The sequence below is a fragment of the Aquarana catesbeiana genome, linkage group LG06 (assembly GCF_042186555.1).
Source record: "Aquarana catesbeiana isolate 2022-GZ linkage group LG06, ASM4218655v1, whole genome shotgun sequence".
NCBI lineage: Eukaryota > Metazoa > Chordata > Amphibia > Anura > Ranidae > Aquarana > Aquarana catesbeiana.
The window spans coordinates 97,741,469-97,758,534 of NC_133329.1; positions in this window are offsets into that span (position 1 = coordinate 97,741,469).

Consider the following 17,066-nt stretch of genomic DNA (forward strand, 5'->3'; position numbering starts at 1 on the left):
GCCCCATACAGCGTGACCTGTGCCCAATGCAGCATGACCTGTGCCCAATACAGCGTTGCCTGTGCCCAATACAGCCTGGTCTGCCTGTGCCCCATACAGCCTCAACTGTGCAGAGGAAGAGGCAATCCACCCGGATCAGCAGAGAGCAGAATTGCCCGCTATAATAGCTTTCATTAGAATTTCCCGTCTTCCCGGGGCTCATCATCACATAGCCCCACCTCTTGGCCTGACGCCTTTGATGACGTCACACATTGCGCATTGGATTGGCGTTCTGTTTAGCAAAGGCGCCTGGCCAAGAGGTAGAGCTATGTGACGTGAGCCCCGGGAACACTGGAAGTTCTAATGAAAGCTATTACATCGGGCAATTCAGCTCTCTGCTGATACAGACAGCTCGCCTCTTCCTCTCCTCTCTCTTCCCCTGGCTGGGAGACTGTGCCAGCGGTGCTCTCATCCTCACCGGGCCCCACTTGGCTGCGGGCCCCATAGCGCCCACATGGGTCGTTATGGTGGTAGTTCTGCCCCTGTTTCTTGTGTTCTTATATAGGTATATAATATGTATCTGTAGGGACTGTTTGAATAAAGATCTATTACTTGCGTGTTCAAATATGTTGAAAAAGGCCACAATTTCCATGGGGTATACTTACTTTTTCACATTAACATATGCTAGGGTGAGCCCATTGTAAGAGAACTTGCCCCATTCCTTACCTCATTAGTGGGACAATGGATTACATGGAACATGTTCACCTTCTTTAAAATCCCTTTACCCCAATAATACACAATCCCCACAGGTCCATACTTACCTTCTGCAATGGCTGCAGCCTCCCACACTATGTTCAACTTGGCCAGTACAAAATCTAGTGCTAGGCTTCCCCTCACTTGTGCAATAATGTTGAAATGGGAGGTACCCATAACATTCTATTCAAGTGTATGAGATGGGCAGCCCCACACTAGGTTTTTACCAGCTGGGCTGCAGACAATGTGGGAAATAACTCATGGAGGTAAAAACCTGTAGGGGGAAGGTGTCCTCTGACCCTTCCTCATGTAACATGGCAGCCATATAAATTCATACACCACAGCCAGCCAAGTTCTCTTGCACAGCTATTCAATAAGATAGTGAACACGACAGCTCTGGGCAGCAGTAATGTCATCTACCGCCCCACCAATAAGGGAGGGATATGCCTGTCCAGAGGAATAAAGATAAGTACTTACAGGTATGGGGAACCATGCAAGTCACTCCCATTCCTCCCATGTGACAGTACTGGTGTTTGACCATTGGACAGTCAGGCACCTTGTGCCTTAGCCCTGAGTAAGTTGTAGCATCAGTCTACCCAAGCCTAACCTTCTTTGCTGTTGACTGCCAAAAGTAACTAAGGGAAGGTACTGTAATTATTTACTATTTGTGGGACTTGCGTTAGAAAAAAAAAGTTCTTTGCCCTGCGTAGAAGTGTAGATTTCCTGGTCCCTCGCCGCAATCTGTGGTTCCTTTCCAGTGGCTCCTACATCACTACATCGCCCTTCCAGTGCTCCTTGCTGTAAAGGCCAGTTATAGGTGGGGTCAGTGGCCATTTGTTTGTATTGTTAATATATTGGTGAGGCAATGCACTGGACACCTTTGCTGCCATAGTGCTATGTGCTGGGTGTTCAGTGTGCCTCTGTGCCTTTAAGGAGGGGTGGGCTCCCTCCAGGGCCACCTGCCCTCTATCTATCTATTATGATGCATGTGCTTCCATTGTGGAGGCTCTCAAACTTTAGAGTTAGGACTACAGTAAATGGGGTGCTTTCATGGGATCTCTAGCTTACGCATACATTTGCAAATGTGCGCAGGCTAAACCCCTGTTTTTAACGCATATTGTTAGATAGGTTAATTCAGTTGGTTCCTGGCTGGTCGGTAAGTTGAGCTTGGAAATGTATTTTGTGTTGTTTGACATACGTCTCCCTTCCAGTGTTTCTTGCTGTAAAGGCCAGTAATAGGTGGGGGCAGAGGCCATTTGTTTGTACTACATCACTACTGGACACAGTGGTGAAATAGGGTCAGCGGATCGAACCAATAAGTGCAGCAGGGACCGGGAATATGATATTCATGAAAGAGTCAGATTCTGAAGTGTCTTTAGGGGGAAGGGTGGGGTTTTTTTTTATTACAGTAGCGATAGGTGGCTCAGGCAACAAAAAAGATAAGTACTTACTATCTTCTTTGCGGCGGAACCTTTTTTTAGGCATTTTCCTTTTAGGGCTTTAAATTACGGATTGAGACATTATAGCTGAAAAAGGTCTGAAAAAAGTACACGTTGGAATCAGAACAGTTTTGGTCTCTTATAAGGGTGGTGCCCCATGCTAGGTGCCTTTTCTACCCTGCTCAAAAGTCAGGATATAGCTACACATTCCTTGGGCTAATACAAACTGCACGCCGTTTCCTCTTAGCGTTGGCAGTGGTGGGTGTTTTCCTGACTGTTGTAGAGCTAAAACAAGTTCTTCTGGGTTTGGAAGTTCTCAGTAGCAGTCCTGTGTGACTTTGAACAGAAACTTGAGCTGGCTGTGCGGCTGGAAGGAATTCTCTGCATGTACAGGATTCTGGGATGGCTTTCAGCATTTCATAGGAAAAAAGGCCATAGGGACAAAATCCACAGTGAATGAGAGCAGTGGATTTAGCAAACAACTCTTCACATAAGAGATCTGAACCAAAACTTCAGAAGAAAACTGATTGACCAATACCAGCTCCAAAAAAAGGCCCCATCCAAAATGATTTCATATTTTGATGAAGGTCCCCTTTTATAAAATAGGACACTGATGGATTAAATCACATGCCATGCTTTTATATACCAGTCAGTTCAATTGTGAGATGTAGAGGTGGTAGTTTGGGTCTTTGCCCCCTCCATTAACGTCACAGTAAATGTCATGTCCTTCAGGCTGGGTTCACACCATTGCGAATTGGAATGTAGGTTTCCCGCATCCAATTCCCAATAGCAGGAGATTTTGACCGGCTCTCTATGGAGCGGGTTCACATATCTCCTCTGTGACTCCGGTGTGAATTTGCACAGGAGCCATATGCGTTTTTTGGTCAGGTACGAATTCAGCCAAAAATTCAGGCTGAAATTGGACCTGAAACGCTGAACTAGGACGCACCAGAACCCTGCTGGGAGCCGCATGCGGCGATGGTGTGAATCCAGCCTAAAGGTGGATTTCTCCTTTTTTTGATGTATTTTACAAAGCTAGGACATTCATTGGAGCTCACATGCACACATATATAAAATGTATTTATTTATTTATGGTGGCGTCTTCAAAAGCCTATTCATAGATATTAGTGGCACCAAATTTAATACACTGTAGTAGGATTCTTCCACTCCTTTTGCAATGGCAGATTTAAAGTGGAGAAATATAATTTCAGAATTTCATAGTAAATGCCCTAAATATACACTATATTGTCAAAAGTATTGGGACACCTGCCTTTACACACACATGAACTTTAATGACATCCTGGTCTTAGTCCATAGGGTTCAATATTGCGTTGGTCCACCCTTTGCAGCTATAACAGCTTCAACTCTTCTGAGAAGGCTGTCCACAAGGTTTAGGAGTGCGTCTATGGGAATGTTTTACCATTCTTCCAGAAGTGCATTTGTGAGGTCAGGAACTGATGTGGAGGAGAAGGCCTGGCTCACAGTCTCCACTCTAATTCATCTCAAAGGTATTCTGTCGGGTAGAGGCCAGGACTCTGTACAGGCCAGTCAAGTTCCTCCACCCCAAACTAACTCATCTACAGTATGTCTTTATGGACCTTGTTTGAGTACTGGTGTGCAGTCATCTTGGAACAGGAAGGGGCCATCCCCAAACTGTTCCCACAAAGTTGGGAGCATAAAATTGGACAAAATGTCTTGGTATGCTGATGCCTTAAGAGTTCCCTTCACTGAAACTAGGGGTCCAAGCTCAACCCCTGAAAAACAACCCCACACCATAATCCCCCTTCCACCAAATGATTTGGTGGGGTGGCCCAATACTTTTGGCAATATAGTGTGGATGAGCGAGTTTGGAGTGTAGAAACTGGAATGGCCTACACAGAGTCCTGACCTCAACCTGATAGAACACTTTTTGGATGAATTAGAGCAGAGACTGCGAGCCAGGCCTTCTCATCCAACATCAATGCCTGACCTCACAAATGCACTTCTGGAAAAATCGTCAAACATTCCCATAGACACACTCCTAAACCTTGTGGACAGCCTTCCCAGAAGAGTTGAAGCTGTTATAGCTGCAAAGGGTGGGCCAACTCAATATTTGACCCTATGGACTAAGATGCCATTCAAGTCCATGTGCGTGTAAAGGCAGACGTCCCAAAATTTTCACAGCATAGAATGTGTTCTGCCTGGCTTCTTCTGTTTGCCTAAAATCATTGTAATGCTGCTCCTCCATTGGATGGCTGTTCCTAGAAAAAAATGGCTGATGGGCTTCCATTTCTTTAGTCACCTCCCATCACCCATCATGCTAACTGGATAATAAAAGCAGAAAAATCACAATAAAGAGGTCTTCCCTAAAGCCTGGTACATACTAATAGTTTTTTTTGTTTAAGCCAGCGGGTTGAACAAAAAAACCTGACAACGCCGCTCAGAGCCGCTGTACTAAAGATCCAATGTTAGTACACTGATCTCCCCTGCTGAGCTATTGTGTTCTGATAGGTGCCCCCTCGCCATTGTTTGAAAGCGCTGATCGGGACCTGGTCGGCTGCTGGTTTTCCAGCATGCCTGTCCAATGGGAACAGGCCAAATGGCTGGCTTCTGTTAAACCGGCTGCCAAACACACGGACTGAATGGCGGACGGATTTTATTGAACCAGCTGATATCGCCCAACATTCAGCCCATGTTTACTGGGCATTAGGCTGGCCACACAATTTTCTTGTACAAATTTTCTTTAGATTTACCAAAACTATATAACATGAGGTCAAATCTAAACACTTCCAATCTGTATGCAGACACTTGCACTACATAGCTGATACAATGTATGGCCAGCTTACGTTCTCTCCTCCTGTGTGTTCAGTGTTCTTGGCAGTTATAGGAAATTACAACTGGCTACAGATTGAAATACTCAATTGTATTAAAATTAATTTAGAATACAGCTTTGTAGAACAACTTTGTGTATTAGGTTTACTAAACTCAGGTTTTCCTTTAAGCCCCATAATGTTCAGCTTCAGACATGCAGCACACTCTGTTATAAATGCCAACTATGCAATACTCGAGATGGGAAATAGGGAATTTGAGATGAGAAGGGTGGTCAAAAAGAATCAAGCACCACAGAAAAATAATATTACGAGAGAAAAATTGCTGTTAATTTGAAATCTAAAGACAGGATTCCAGCTGACAGTGATCATTCCTTGCAATGTGTGCATAAATCTACAGTATCAGACAGACTGAAAAATAAAAAATAAAATAAATCAAGTAAATACTCTGATTTAAAAATCATGAATTATTTACTGTACATTGATACAAGGGTAGGATTGCCCTTAAAGTCTAGACTATATTTTTATTGTAAATTTTCAGAGTCATCGATCATGGTTGCTCAGGAAGGACACAGCTGCGTGTCATTTCAGGGTTCTCCAGCAGCCTGGGCGTGCTGCAAATCAATAGAGCTCAGACAGGCTGGTGTAGATACAACAGAGATAGACAGTGTTAACGATTGCTGGGCAGATAGGGCACAGGGCGGACATTTAACTATGAGAATGGTGCCACTCATATTCTACATGTTGAATATAAACCAAGATTCTTTTTAGCCCTACATAGAGGGCAACAAAATTGCAATATCAGGCTCACCAGTCACGTGATGTTGGAGGAGTAGTGTTTGGCCTGTATATACAACACAATAGAGCAGTATTATAATCATATCCATATGTTGAATGTGTAGTGTTCTATCTATAGAGTGTCATAGAATTGTATTATGATCTTGTCCAATGGTTGGTCATGTTGGAGGTGTAGTGTTCTATGTACAAAGTATAATAAGATCATATTATGGCCATGGCCAGTGGTCGGTCATGTTGGAGATGTAGTGTTCCATGTATAGGGTATAATAGGATCATATTATGACCATGTCCAGTGATTGGTCATGTTGAAGGTGTAGTTTTCTATCTACAGAGTATAATAAGATCATATTATGGCCATGGCCAGTGGTCGGTCATGTTGGAGGTGTAGTGTTCCATGTATAAGGTATAATAGGATCATATTATGACCATGTCCAGTGATTGGTCATGTTGAAGGTGTAGTTTTCTATCTACAGAGTATAATAGGATCGTATTATGGCCATGGCCAGTGGTTGGTCATGTTGGAGGTGTAGTATTCTATGTACAGACTATGTACAGATCGTATTATATCTTGGCCAGTGGTCGGTCATGTTGGAGGTGAAATGTTCCATGCACAGAGTATAATAGGATCGTATTATGGCCATGGCCAGCGGTTGGTCATGTTGGAGGTGTGGTGTTCTCTATATAGAGTACAATAGGATTGTATTATTATCATGTCCAGTATCGTGTCCATGTTTAGTAACTAAATAAAAAAGGTGATGTGTTCAAAAAGTTAAAAACTAGTGATAACATGACTAGACAGGGGTGGAGGTGGAAAATCATGGTGAGAGGTTACCACCAGGACACCTAAAAACAGAAGTGAGTGGGGGAATGGGGGAGAGAGGGGTGACTTCTCCTTATTATATGTACAGAGTATAATAGGATCGTATTATGGCCATGGCCAGGGGTTGGTCATGTTGGAGGTGTAGTGTTCTATGCACAGAGTATAATAGGGTCGTATTATGATCATGTCCAGTGGTTGGTCATGTTGGAGGTGTGGTGTTCTCTATATAGAGTACAATAGGATTGTATTATTATCATGTCCAGTAGTCCAGTATCATGTCTATGTTTAGTAACTAAATAATAAAGGTGATGTGTGCAAAAATAAAAACTAATGATAACATGACTAGACAGGAGTGGAGGTGGAAAATCATGGTGAGAGGTTACCACCAGGACACCTAAAAACAGAAGTGAGTGGGGGAATGGGGGAGAGAAGGGTGACTTTTCCTTCTTATATGTACAGAGTATAATAGGATCGTATTATGGCCATGACCAGGGGTTGGTCATGTTGGAGGTGTAGTGTTCTATGTACAGAGTTTAAAAGGATCGCATTATGGCCATGGCCAGTGGTCAGTCATGTTGGAGGTGTAGTGTTCTATGTACAGAGTGTAATAGGATCATATTATGATCATGTCCAGTGGTTGGTCATGTTGGAGGTGTGGTGTTCTCTATATAGAGTACAATAGGATTGTATTATTATCATGTCCAGTAATTGGTCATGTTGAAGGTTAAGTGTTCCATATAAAGAGTATAATAGAATCGTATTATGACCATGTCCTGTTATCGGTCATGTTGGAGGTGTAGTGTTCCATCTATAGAGTGTACGGATGAGCTTGATGTTCAGGTCGAACATAGGTTCCACTCGAACATCGGGTGTTCGCCTGTTCGCCGAAGAGTGAACATTATGGGGTGTTCACGGCAAATTTGAGCATTGCGGAATGCCCCACAATGCATTGCGAGATTGCAGTGCATTGCTGTATGATGATTGGCTAAAGCATGCACCTGATATGCATGCTTTGGCCAATCACAGTGTCCTCTGCTAAGAGAGCCATAATTGGCCACAGCTAGGGTGCCTTTGGCGAATCATGGCTCAGGGAGACTAAGTCCACGCCCCACACTATATATGGCTGCTTACACGGCGGCCATGTGTAGTGTTGTTTATGTGGACCGAGAGATATCTTGATTTAGATTAAGTGGGCAGGTTATTCAGTTAGTGGCAGTGTATTTGATATATATATATATATATATATATATATATATATATATATATATATATATATATATATATATATATATATACATACAGTCAGTATATATATATATATATATATATATATATATATATATATATATATATATTATATATATAAAAATACTCTGCATCCAGTGTAGCCTATATCTACAGCGCATTCTGTGGTGTACTGGTGTACTGTTTCTAATACACTTCAGGTGGTGTATTTATATATACACTTCAGGCGGTGTTCTAATACAGTGTGTACAGCGTCTACTACACTTCTGGTGGTGTACACAGTTTAAAATACAGTGCAGCCGTAGTACAGTTGCAAATACAGTGCAGGCGGTGTACACAGTATCTAATACAGTGTGTGCAGTTTCTATTACACTTCTGGTGGTGTACACAGTACACAATACAGTGCAGCCATAGTACAGTTGCTAATACAGTGCAGGCGGTGTACACAGTATCTAATAGTGTGTACACTTTCTACTACACTTCTGGTGGTGTACACAGTATCTAATACAGTGTAGTATGGTGTTGCAATACAAAATATACATCATGTCCGGAAGGCCACCAAGGAGAGGCAGATGCTCACAGGCCACTAAAAGAGGGCAAGCAGCCTCTGTGTCTACAGTCAGCAGTGCTGGTCCTGGACATGGTTCATCTTCTGCAGGTGGCCGTGGGGCACACTTGTTCTTTTTTTCTGCTGCTGGCCGCGTTATTGAGCCAGAACATGCAGAAGAGATGGTGGAGTGGATACCAAAGCCGTCCTCATCCTCCTCATCCTCTGTTACCCAGGCTCAGAGTAGTTTACCTTCCAACATAGCTGCCAAAGTGGCCTATTCCACCGGCTCCTTGTCCACAGCCACTCCTTTCGCAGCCTCACCATCATGCACAGAGGAGTCCCCAGAATTATTCGACCAGAGTGTCGTGTACATGCTGCTGGAGGATGGGCAGCGATTTGAAGGCTCCGATGTTGGTTCCCAGGTTGAGGAAGGGAGTAACGTGAGCCTAAAGAGAGGGGGTGCCCAAGAAGAACAAGAAACTGGCAGTCATGTTTCCCCAGCTGCAGCATACTGCCAAGTTTGCTCCAGTGACGAGGAGGGAGGGGATGATGAGGTCACTGGCTGTACTTGGGTGCCTGAGAGAAGAGAGGAGGAGGAGGCACAACTTCAATGAGGCAGGATGTCCTCTAGGGGGCATCTTAAAGGCAGTCACCCTATTGCATCACACTGCAGAGCTCCGCAGGTGCAGGGCGCTGCTGACTCCCCACTAACTTCCTTGGTGTGGGCCTTTTTCAACACGTGTGCAGCAGATTGCGCCGTTGCTGTTTGCAACCTATGTCTGAAGCGGATCAAGTGTGGCCAGAACAGCAGCCGCTTGGGCAACACATGCTTGACCAGACATATGACGACCTGCCATGTAGTCCATTGGCAACAGCACTTGAAAGACCCACATCAAAGAAAAAGGCAGACTTCTCCCCAGTCCTCTCAAAAACCTGCACTGAGAGGAATGAAGGTATAGCAATAGGTTTCCCAAGTAATTGCAGCCAATCTGCTAGCAGTATACCACCATCTGATTTTAGTAGGTAAATTTCCCTACCCCAGTTGCTGAACCATAAAAATAAATTCGGTGCCAGCCATCCACATGCTCAGCATCTAAATGCTAACCTGGCCAAATTGCTAGCACTGCAACTGCTGCCTTTTCAGCTGGTAGACTCTGCCCCCTTTCGTGAATTTGTGGAATGTGCTGTACCTCAGTGGCAGGTTGCAAAACGCCATTTCTTTTCATGGAAGGCCATTCCAGCTCTCTACCGCCTTGTGGAAGGCAATGCTTTGGCCTCGTTGGTCAGGGCGGTCAGCGGTAAGGTGCATATTACCGCTGACTCATGGTCCAGCAGGCATGGGCAGATACGTTACCTTTCCTTCACGGCGCACTAGGTAACTCTGCTGGCAGTTGGAAAGGATGCAGGACAGGGTTCAGTGTTGTTGGAGCTTGTTTCACCACCACGCCTCCAAAATGCTAGTGGTGATTCTGCCACAGCTCTCAGCTCCACCCCTTCCTCTTCTTCTTCCTCCATGGCCTCTTCTGCAGATTTGTCCTCTGAACCAGCGGTGCTCTGTAAGCGTTCAAGGGGCTACGCAAGCAGTCAGGCTTAAAGATGCCATGCAGTGCTTGAGTTGGTCTGCCCAGGGGACAGGAGCCACACTGGGGCAGAGATTCTGTCAGCTCTGCAGGGGCAGGCTTAGAGGTAGTTGATGCCACGCCAGCTTCAGCCCGGAATGGTTTTATGCGACAATGGCACCAACCTTCTCTCCGCCCTCCAACAGGGACACTTGACCCATGTTCCATGTTTGGCACACGTCCTGAATTTGGTGGTGCAGCGGTTCTTGAGCAGGTACCCAGGCTTACAGGAACTCCAGAGGCAGGCCAGAAAAGTCTGCGGTAATTTCCGCCGGTCATACAATGCCAGTGCTTGGCTGGCTGACATTCAAAAGGGAATGCAATCTGCCCAACAACCGCCTCATTTGTGACATGCCCACCAGGTGGAACTCAACGTTGGCAATGCTGCAGCAGCTGCACACACAGCAGAGGGCCATCAATGAGTACCTGTGTGAGTATGGCACCAGGACAGTGTCAGAGGAGCTTGGCTTCTTTTTGCTACGCCAGTGGCTGCTGATCAAGGATGCATGCTCTGTCCTGTCACCATTTGAGGAGGTCACAAGGATGGTGAGCAGCGACAATGCATGCATCAGTGACACAATCCCTCTAGTCTTCCTGTTGGAGCACATGCTTTGTGGAATCATGAACAAGGCACTTGAGGCAGAACAGCGGGAGGAAGAGGAGGACTTCCTTACCTCTCAAGGCCCCCTTTATCCAGATAGCATTCCTACGGGCACGCCAAACACATAGGAAGAGGAGGAGGAGGAGGATTGTGTCAGCATGGATGTAGGAGGATAACACTCAGCAGCAGTCTTCAAGGGATGGTTTTCAGTCCCCAGAAACCCAAGGAGTTGTTTGTGGCTGTGAGGCGGTGGTTACGTATCATGTGATCCTTAGTGACCCAGAGGACTCAGAATTGAATGCCTCTGCAAACTTATGCTGCATGGCCTCCCTGATTCTACAAAGCCTGCAAAAGGACCCCAGGATTTGTGGTATCAAGGAGAGGGATTACTACTGGCTGGCAACTCTGCTTGATCCACGTTACAAGGGTAAGGTTGCAGAACTCATCCTGCCTTCACAGAGGGAGCAGAGGATGAAACATCTTCAGGAGGCCTTGAAGAAAGGTTTGTGCAATCCAGACCCTGGGAGCTTACAATTTCCTGGTGCTGGAAAACGTGTTGCTGAGGCTTCGTTCAGTCAGAGGAAGAGCGGTGGAGAAGGTGGCTGACCGATGCCTTTAAACAATTTTTTAGTCCTCAGCGCCAAGGTCTGATTGGTTCAAGAAACCATCGCCAGCGTCTGTATTACATGGTGAATGGATATCTAGGGGCAAGAGCAGACTTGGAGACCTTTCCAACAGAGCATCCACTGGGTTACTGGGTCTCGAGGATGGACCACTGGCCAGAACTTGCTCAATATGAAATTGAGCTACTGGCCTGTCCTGCATCCAGCGTGCTTTCTGAATGCACATTCAGTGCTGCTGGAGGGTTTGTAATGGATCAAAGAGTGCACCTGTCCACAGACTCCGTTGATAGGCTCACATTCATAAAAATGAATCAGTCTTGGATCAGCAGCTATCAAGCACCTGATGCTGAAGTAACTGATTGAATTTGCTATGGATGTGGGATCCCTTGAAGACTGCCTATGCTGACTATCCTATTCCTCCTCAATCTTGATGATGCTAGCTTCCAACAATATTTTTGGTTTAGGGCACCATCACCACCACCCGAGGCCCAATTTTTCTGCCCCTGTTTAACAGGGGCGTGTAATTACAATTTTTGATGTAATATTTCACAGCAGGGCCCATTTCTGCACCCACCAAGAGTAACTGTGAGGGCTTACAGTGTTCTGGTACCACCACCGGCCCAATTTTTCTGCCCCTGTTTAACAGGGGCATGTAATTAAAATTTTTGATATAGTATTTCACAGCAGGGCCTGTTCCTGCGCCCACCAAGGGTAACTGTAAGGGCTTACAGTGTTCTGGTACCACCAACACCTAAGGCCCAATTTTCTGCAGAGTATATAGGGCAGGCCGTATAGTGTATATATACTGCTGTTCAGCGTACATGGGGCCTGGGGGATCCCCACACCATTTTTTTTTTAAATTTGGGTGCGGGCTCCCCTAATATCCATATCAGATCCAAAGGGCCATGCTGTTTTTTTCAATGATTTTCATGTATATTGCCGGGACCTGACAATACATTACAGCCGCGAGTAGTTTTAAATGACATTTTTTCCTTTAGAAATGTCATTTTGCTGTGGTATTGTTCTAAAAAATGCGCTACTTTACAGGCATACTAAGGACACCCCTGGCACGATATTTAAAGGAATATTTCCTTTTTTTTTGTTTCACTTTAAGCATTATTAAAATCACTGCTCCCAAAAAAACTGACGTTTTTAAAACTTTTTTTTGCATTGATACATGTCCCCTGGGGCAAGACCCAGGTCCCCAAAAACGTTTTATGGCAAAAACTTGCATATAAGCCTTTAAAATTAGCACTTTTGATTTTTCAGGTTCGTGTCCCATAGACTTTAACAGTGTTCGCGGGTTTGAACACATTTTTTTCCTGTTCGCATGTTCTGCTGCCAACTGAACTGGGGGGTGTTTGGCTCATCCCTAATAAAGTGTAATAGAATTGTATTATGACCATGTCCAGTGATCAGTCATGTTGGAGGTGTAGTGTTCCATGTATAGAGTATAATAGTATCGTATTATGATCATGTCCAGTGATCAGTCATGTTGGTGTAGTGTTCCATGTATAGAGTGATATATAACTGTATTATGACCATGTCCAGTGATTGTCATGTTGGAGGGAGGTGTAGTGTTTCTCTGTATAGAGTATGATAGGATCGTATTATGATCATGTCCAGTGATCTGTCTTCTTGGAAGTGTAGTGTTCCATGCATAGAGTATGATAGGATCGTATTATGACCATGTCCAGTGATTGGTCATGTTGGAAGTGTAGTGTTCCATGCATAGAGTATGATAGGATCGTATTATGATCATGTCCAGTGATCTGTCTTGTTGGAGGTGTAGTGTTTCTCTGTATAGAGTATGATAGGATCGTATTATGATCATGTCCAGTGATCTGTCTTGTTGGAAGTGTAGTGTTCCATGCATAGAGTATGATAGGATCGTATTATGACCATGTCCAGTGATCGGTCATGTTGGAGGTGTAGTGTTCCATGCATAGGGTAAAATAGGATCGTATTATGATTTTGTTGCTTGGTCTGGTCTTCTTGTTGGAGATATAGTTTTCTATGTTTTCATTGAGTATACAGTACAGAATGTAGCACAATCCTTTTTGGCTTTGTAGGAAGTCTTTTAGCAGCTGCTCAATTGCTGCTACAGCCGAGAGTATAACATTAGGCAATACATATCAGGGGTTAAGTAAAAAGATTTCTTGGGAACTGGATTGTGTTCCTAATAATTATCATTAAGTCATTAAATTATAACACTTAGCACTGCAATATAACAGGCTGCCACAGGAGGGGATTGGCTGTCTATTGTAGTGAGGATGAGAGATGGTAGGTGTCTGTCTCATCAGATACACAGGCTCCTCTCAGCTGGTGGTCTGGATATGTCTGTCTTGCTTTCTGCTTCAGTTACAATGATGTGCAGGAAGGTATAGCAGTGCCACCCAGTGGTTTATCATATTAATGCTGACAAAATATCTACATATTACATACAGCTATTCAAATAACCTAAAGTCCTTTAAAATTTACATTTAGAGCCATGCTTTGCTCTCCTGCAGTTTAATGACTAACCTCCACTGTGTATGTAAGCTAATGGGGTGAAACAAAATATATGTTGGTAATTAAATGGGATTCTTCTCCATGCCACAGCATTGACACTGCACTTAGCTGTCTGCAAAAGAGTCTATAACACAGCAAGGTACTAAAATTAAATTAACTGAATTATTGATTGCAGTATTTTAAGAGATTGTATGCGAAGAAAGGCATGGAGGGTCATAGAAGCCTCTTCCTGCCAGCCACTCATGTTTTCTAAGGGTGGGTTTTAAAAAAAAAGGGCAGCCGACCCAATGCTCAGAATGTTCGCTGTGTCCGAGAATAAGAATTGTCAAATAAATCTTATAGCCCTTTCCCCCTTAAAGGAACAGAGTTTTTCTCTCTTCCAGAAACGTGTTGGTCTTGAGCCAAATAACATTTTGCCTTAGCAGAGAAAAGCCCAAAGTCAATGTCTTTCAATTTAGGAAAGCTTTTAACATTTGCAGATACAGGTTACATTAGGAAACACAAATTGAGCGGGCTTCCAAATTTATTGATGTAACATCAAGTTGGATTTGTGCAGACAGCAGTTGGTGTCATCGTTTTTATTTGTATGTGATCTCAAAAATGCTTTTTTGATGTAAGCAGTTTAAATACCTGAATCTGGCTTGGGATCAGCCTCTTGCAATCCTTGTACAGCAGATCTCAGAGCGAGAAGCAGCACAGTTAGCTAGTCAGGTGTGTTGCAGTGCAAAAAGTATATAATTTTGCACTACACAAACTCTAAATTATTCAAACACTTGAACTATAATGTGAATTTATAAAAAATTTAATTTTTATAAAACGTGAGAAGAAAGTCCTCCAAGTGAAAATGGCAACATTCCTCCTGCAAGGTAAGTGATCAGGAAGTAATCACTGGCACCTTTTGGGAAAAACCACCACCATGAAAGATCAGATGTATGCTTACCACAAGTAAATGATCCTCAGATTAAAGAAAGGTCAAGCAGGCTGGTTAATTTATGATCCTCTAGAATAGTCCATGCGCGTTGGCGATGTTTATATGTCTCCATATCATGTATCACCTCTTCTTAAACCTCCAACCAATATTCAGGAAAATATGAGAAAGATAAATGAACTGCATAGTGTATGGAATAATGAATATATCCAAAAAACCTTTATTAAAGACCTAAAGAGGGAGATAATTGAGGCATCCAGATGAAACTTTACCATGATCACCTCATTACCCAAAAATTGCTTAAAGGGCCAACAGCATACCAAAAAAGCCCAATTATTAAAATGGACCAATATATCCTCATCACTGGTGGTATACTGACCTAACACTAATGTAACAGAAAGGGGAGAGGTACTAGGCAGTATTTATGAAGGCATTAAGGTTCCAATCAACATTAAGCCCATGAGGGGTATAGGACTTAATAGTAAATATCCATTTAGTCTCCAGTTTAGAGATTTCCCTCTTAATAGTACTCCCCCTCCAATGTGGGGTAAATTTGTCTATGCCTACAAAAATAGTCCCAGAGGGGTCATTGTTATGAAAATCAATATGATGTCATGAAACACTATAGCCCTTAAAACCCTCCCTAAAATAACTTATATGCTCATTGAGCTGTACACTAAGTGCCCGTGTGGTCCTGCCCTTATATTGCAGACCACATGGGCACTGTAACAAATACACCACATTAGTGGAAGCATGTTGATAGGAGGATAGAACAGGTTGACTAAAGCCTCGTTCACACGCTTAGATTTTCGGACGACCGAACGTCTGTTTATTGTGGTATGCTAGTCTCATGTTGCAAGTGAAGAGGTTACTCACAATACGAAAATTTCCGTGTGTTCTTTCATTTCTGAGTATGCGTAGTCTTGCCCTTATGATTTTTATTGTCCGAAAACCGCACTAATGAAACGAAAATCGGGCGTTATGTTCACATCCGACAAAAATTTTATAGTCTGCACATTCACCTTTTGTCTGACGAAAAAGCAAAATTGGCTGTTGAAAGCACTGTACTAAAGATGCGAAAATCTGCAGACAGCTCGTCGTACGAATTTATCCATCCGATTTTTGTATCGTGTGTACAGGCCTTAAGGATGAGCTCATCATGGTGCGGCTTCTTCAGTGCAGGCACAGACTGTCACTGGTGAACAGACCTGTGAAAGTATAACTGTACCAGAGAAAAATCATGTCTCCTGTCCTGACAGGAAGGACTGTTAAAGCTCTCATATGTGTATTTAGCAGTTTGCCTGGGGTTTAGCTTTAACCTCAGCTGGATGTTTAAAATGAAGGCCTCTTTCACACAGGCCACTAGTGATGCACAGGTGTTCAATGCAGGCAGCCTGTTAAAATCAATGACGGCAGTCGACAGCACAGACCTGCATGGCCTTCCACGTGCATTCTGCAGAGTACAACCATATGTATCCAGTGCACAGATTAGAACGCAGACAGACTGCACAGAACACAGAACATCTATGCATCCCAGGTGGCTGAAGACGGCCCTTTGCACAGGCGTACAGATCGGTATGCCCATGTGAATGAGGCCTTAAAAGAGAAGTATGTTTTTTTTTCTTTTTTCCAGAATCATACTTTCCTATGTGGATGCAGCATCAGTCCGATGCTGCATTTGTCCCCTGGTGCCTCTACACTGAGAAACAAGCGATCGAACACTGCTGATGGCTCGGTTCTCTCAGCAACCCGAGCAGAGGGCTGCTGCCTGTCAGTCAGCAGCTCTCCACTCTGCCCCCCCTTGCTGAGCTGTGGAGGGGGCGGGAGTGGCCGTCTTAGCCTCTCAGCGGCTCGCTGAGAGGCTGAGATGGGTATTAGTCCAGGCACCTGGCGGATCCAGACTTTGTCATGATGATGCGGCGCCTGGACTGATTCCTATGACAACAGCAGAGAGTGGATTTCAAACCGCTTTTTGCTGAAAAGGGGTAACAGGAGTGCAAATTGAATTGCACTCCTGTGATCCATAGAAGCTCAGCCACTTCTCCTTTAAGCAATAGGTGCAAATGGCAAGTTGAGTTTCAGCAGACAGGAATTTGCGTGACACCATTTTCAAAAAGCGTGTGTCAAGATATAGCCCAATGCCCTTCTGCAGCAACCATTTCTCATGCATACAGGACGTTTTGCTAATTCTCCTAGAACCCTTCCTCCTGGCAACAGCATTTTTGCAGAAAAAACATCCGATGCTTGTAAGCATGCCTAATGCTTTCACAAGCGTTTACAGGCATTAAATGCTTGGACGTTAATTTAATTGGCCAGAATAATAATTTATTCTGGCCATTGAAATAAACACTTAGTGGTAACATTCTTTTAGACCCGTTTACAAAAAAAAAGCG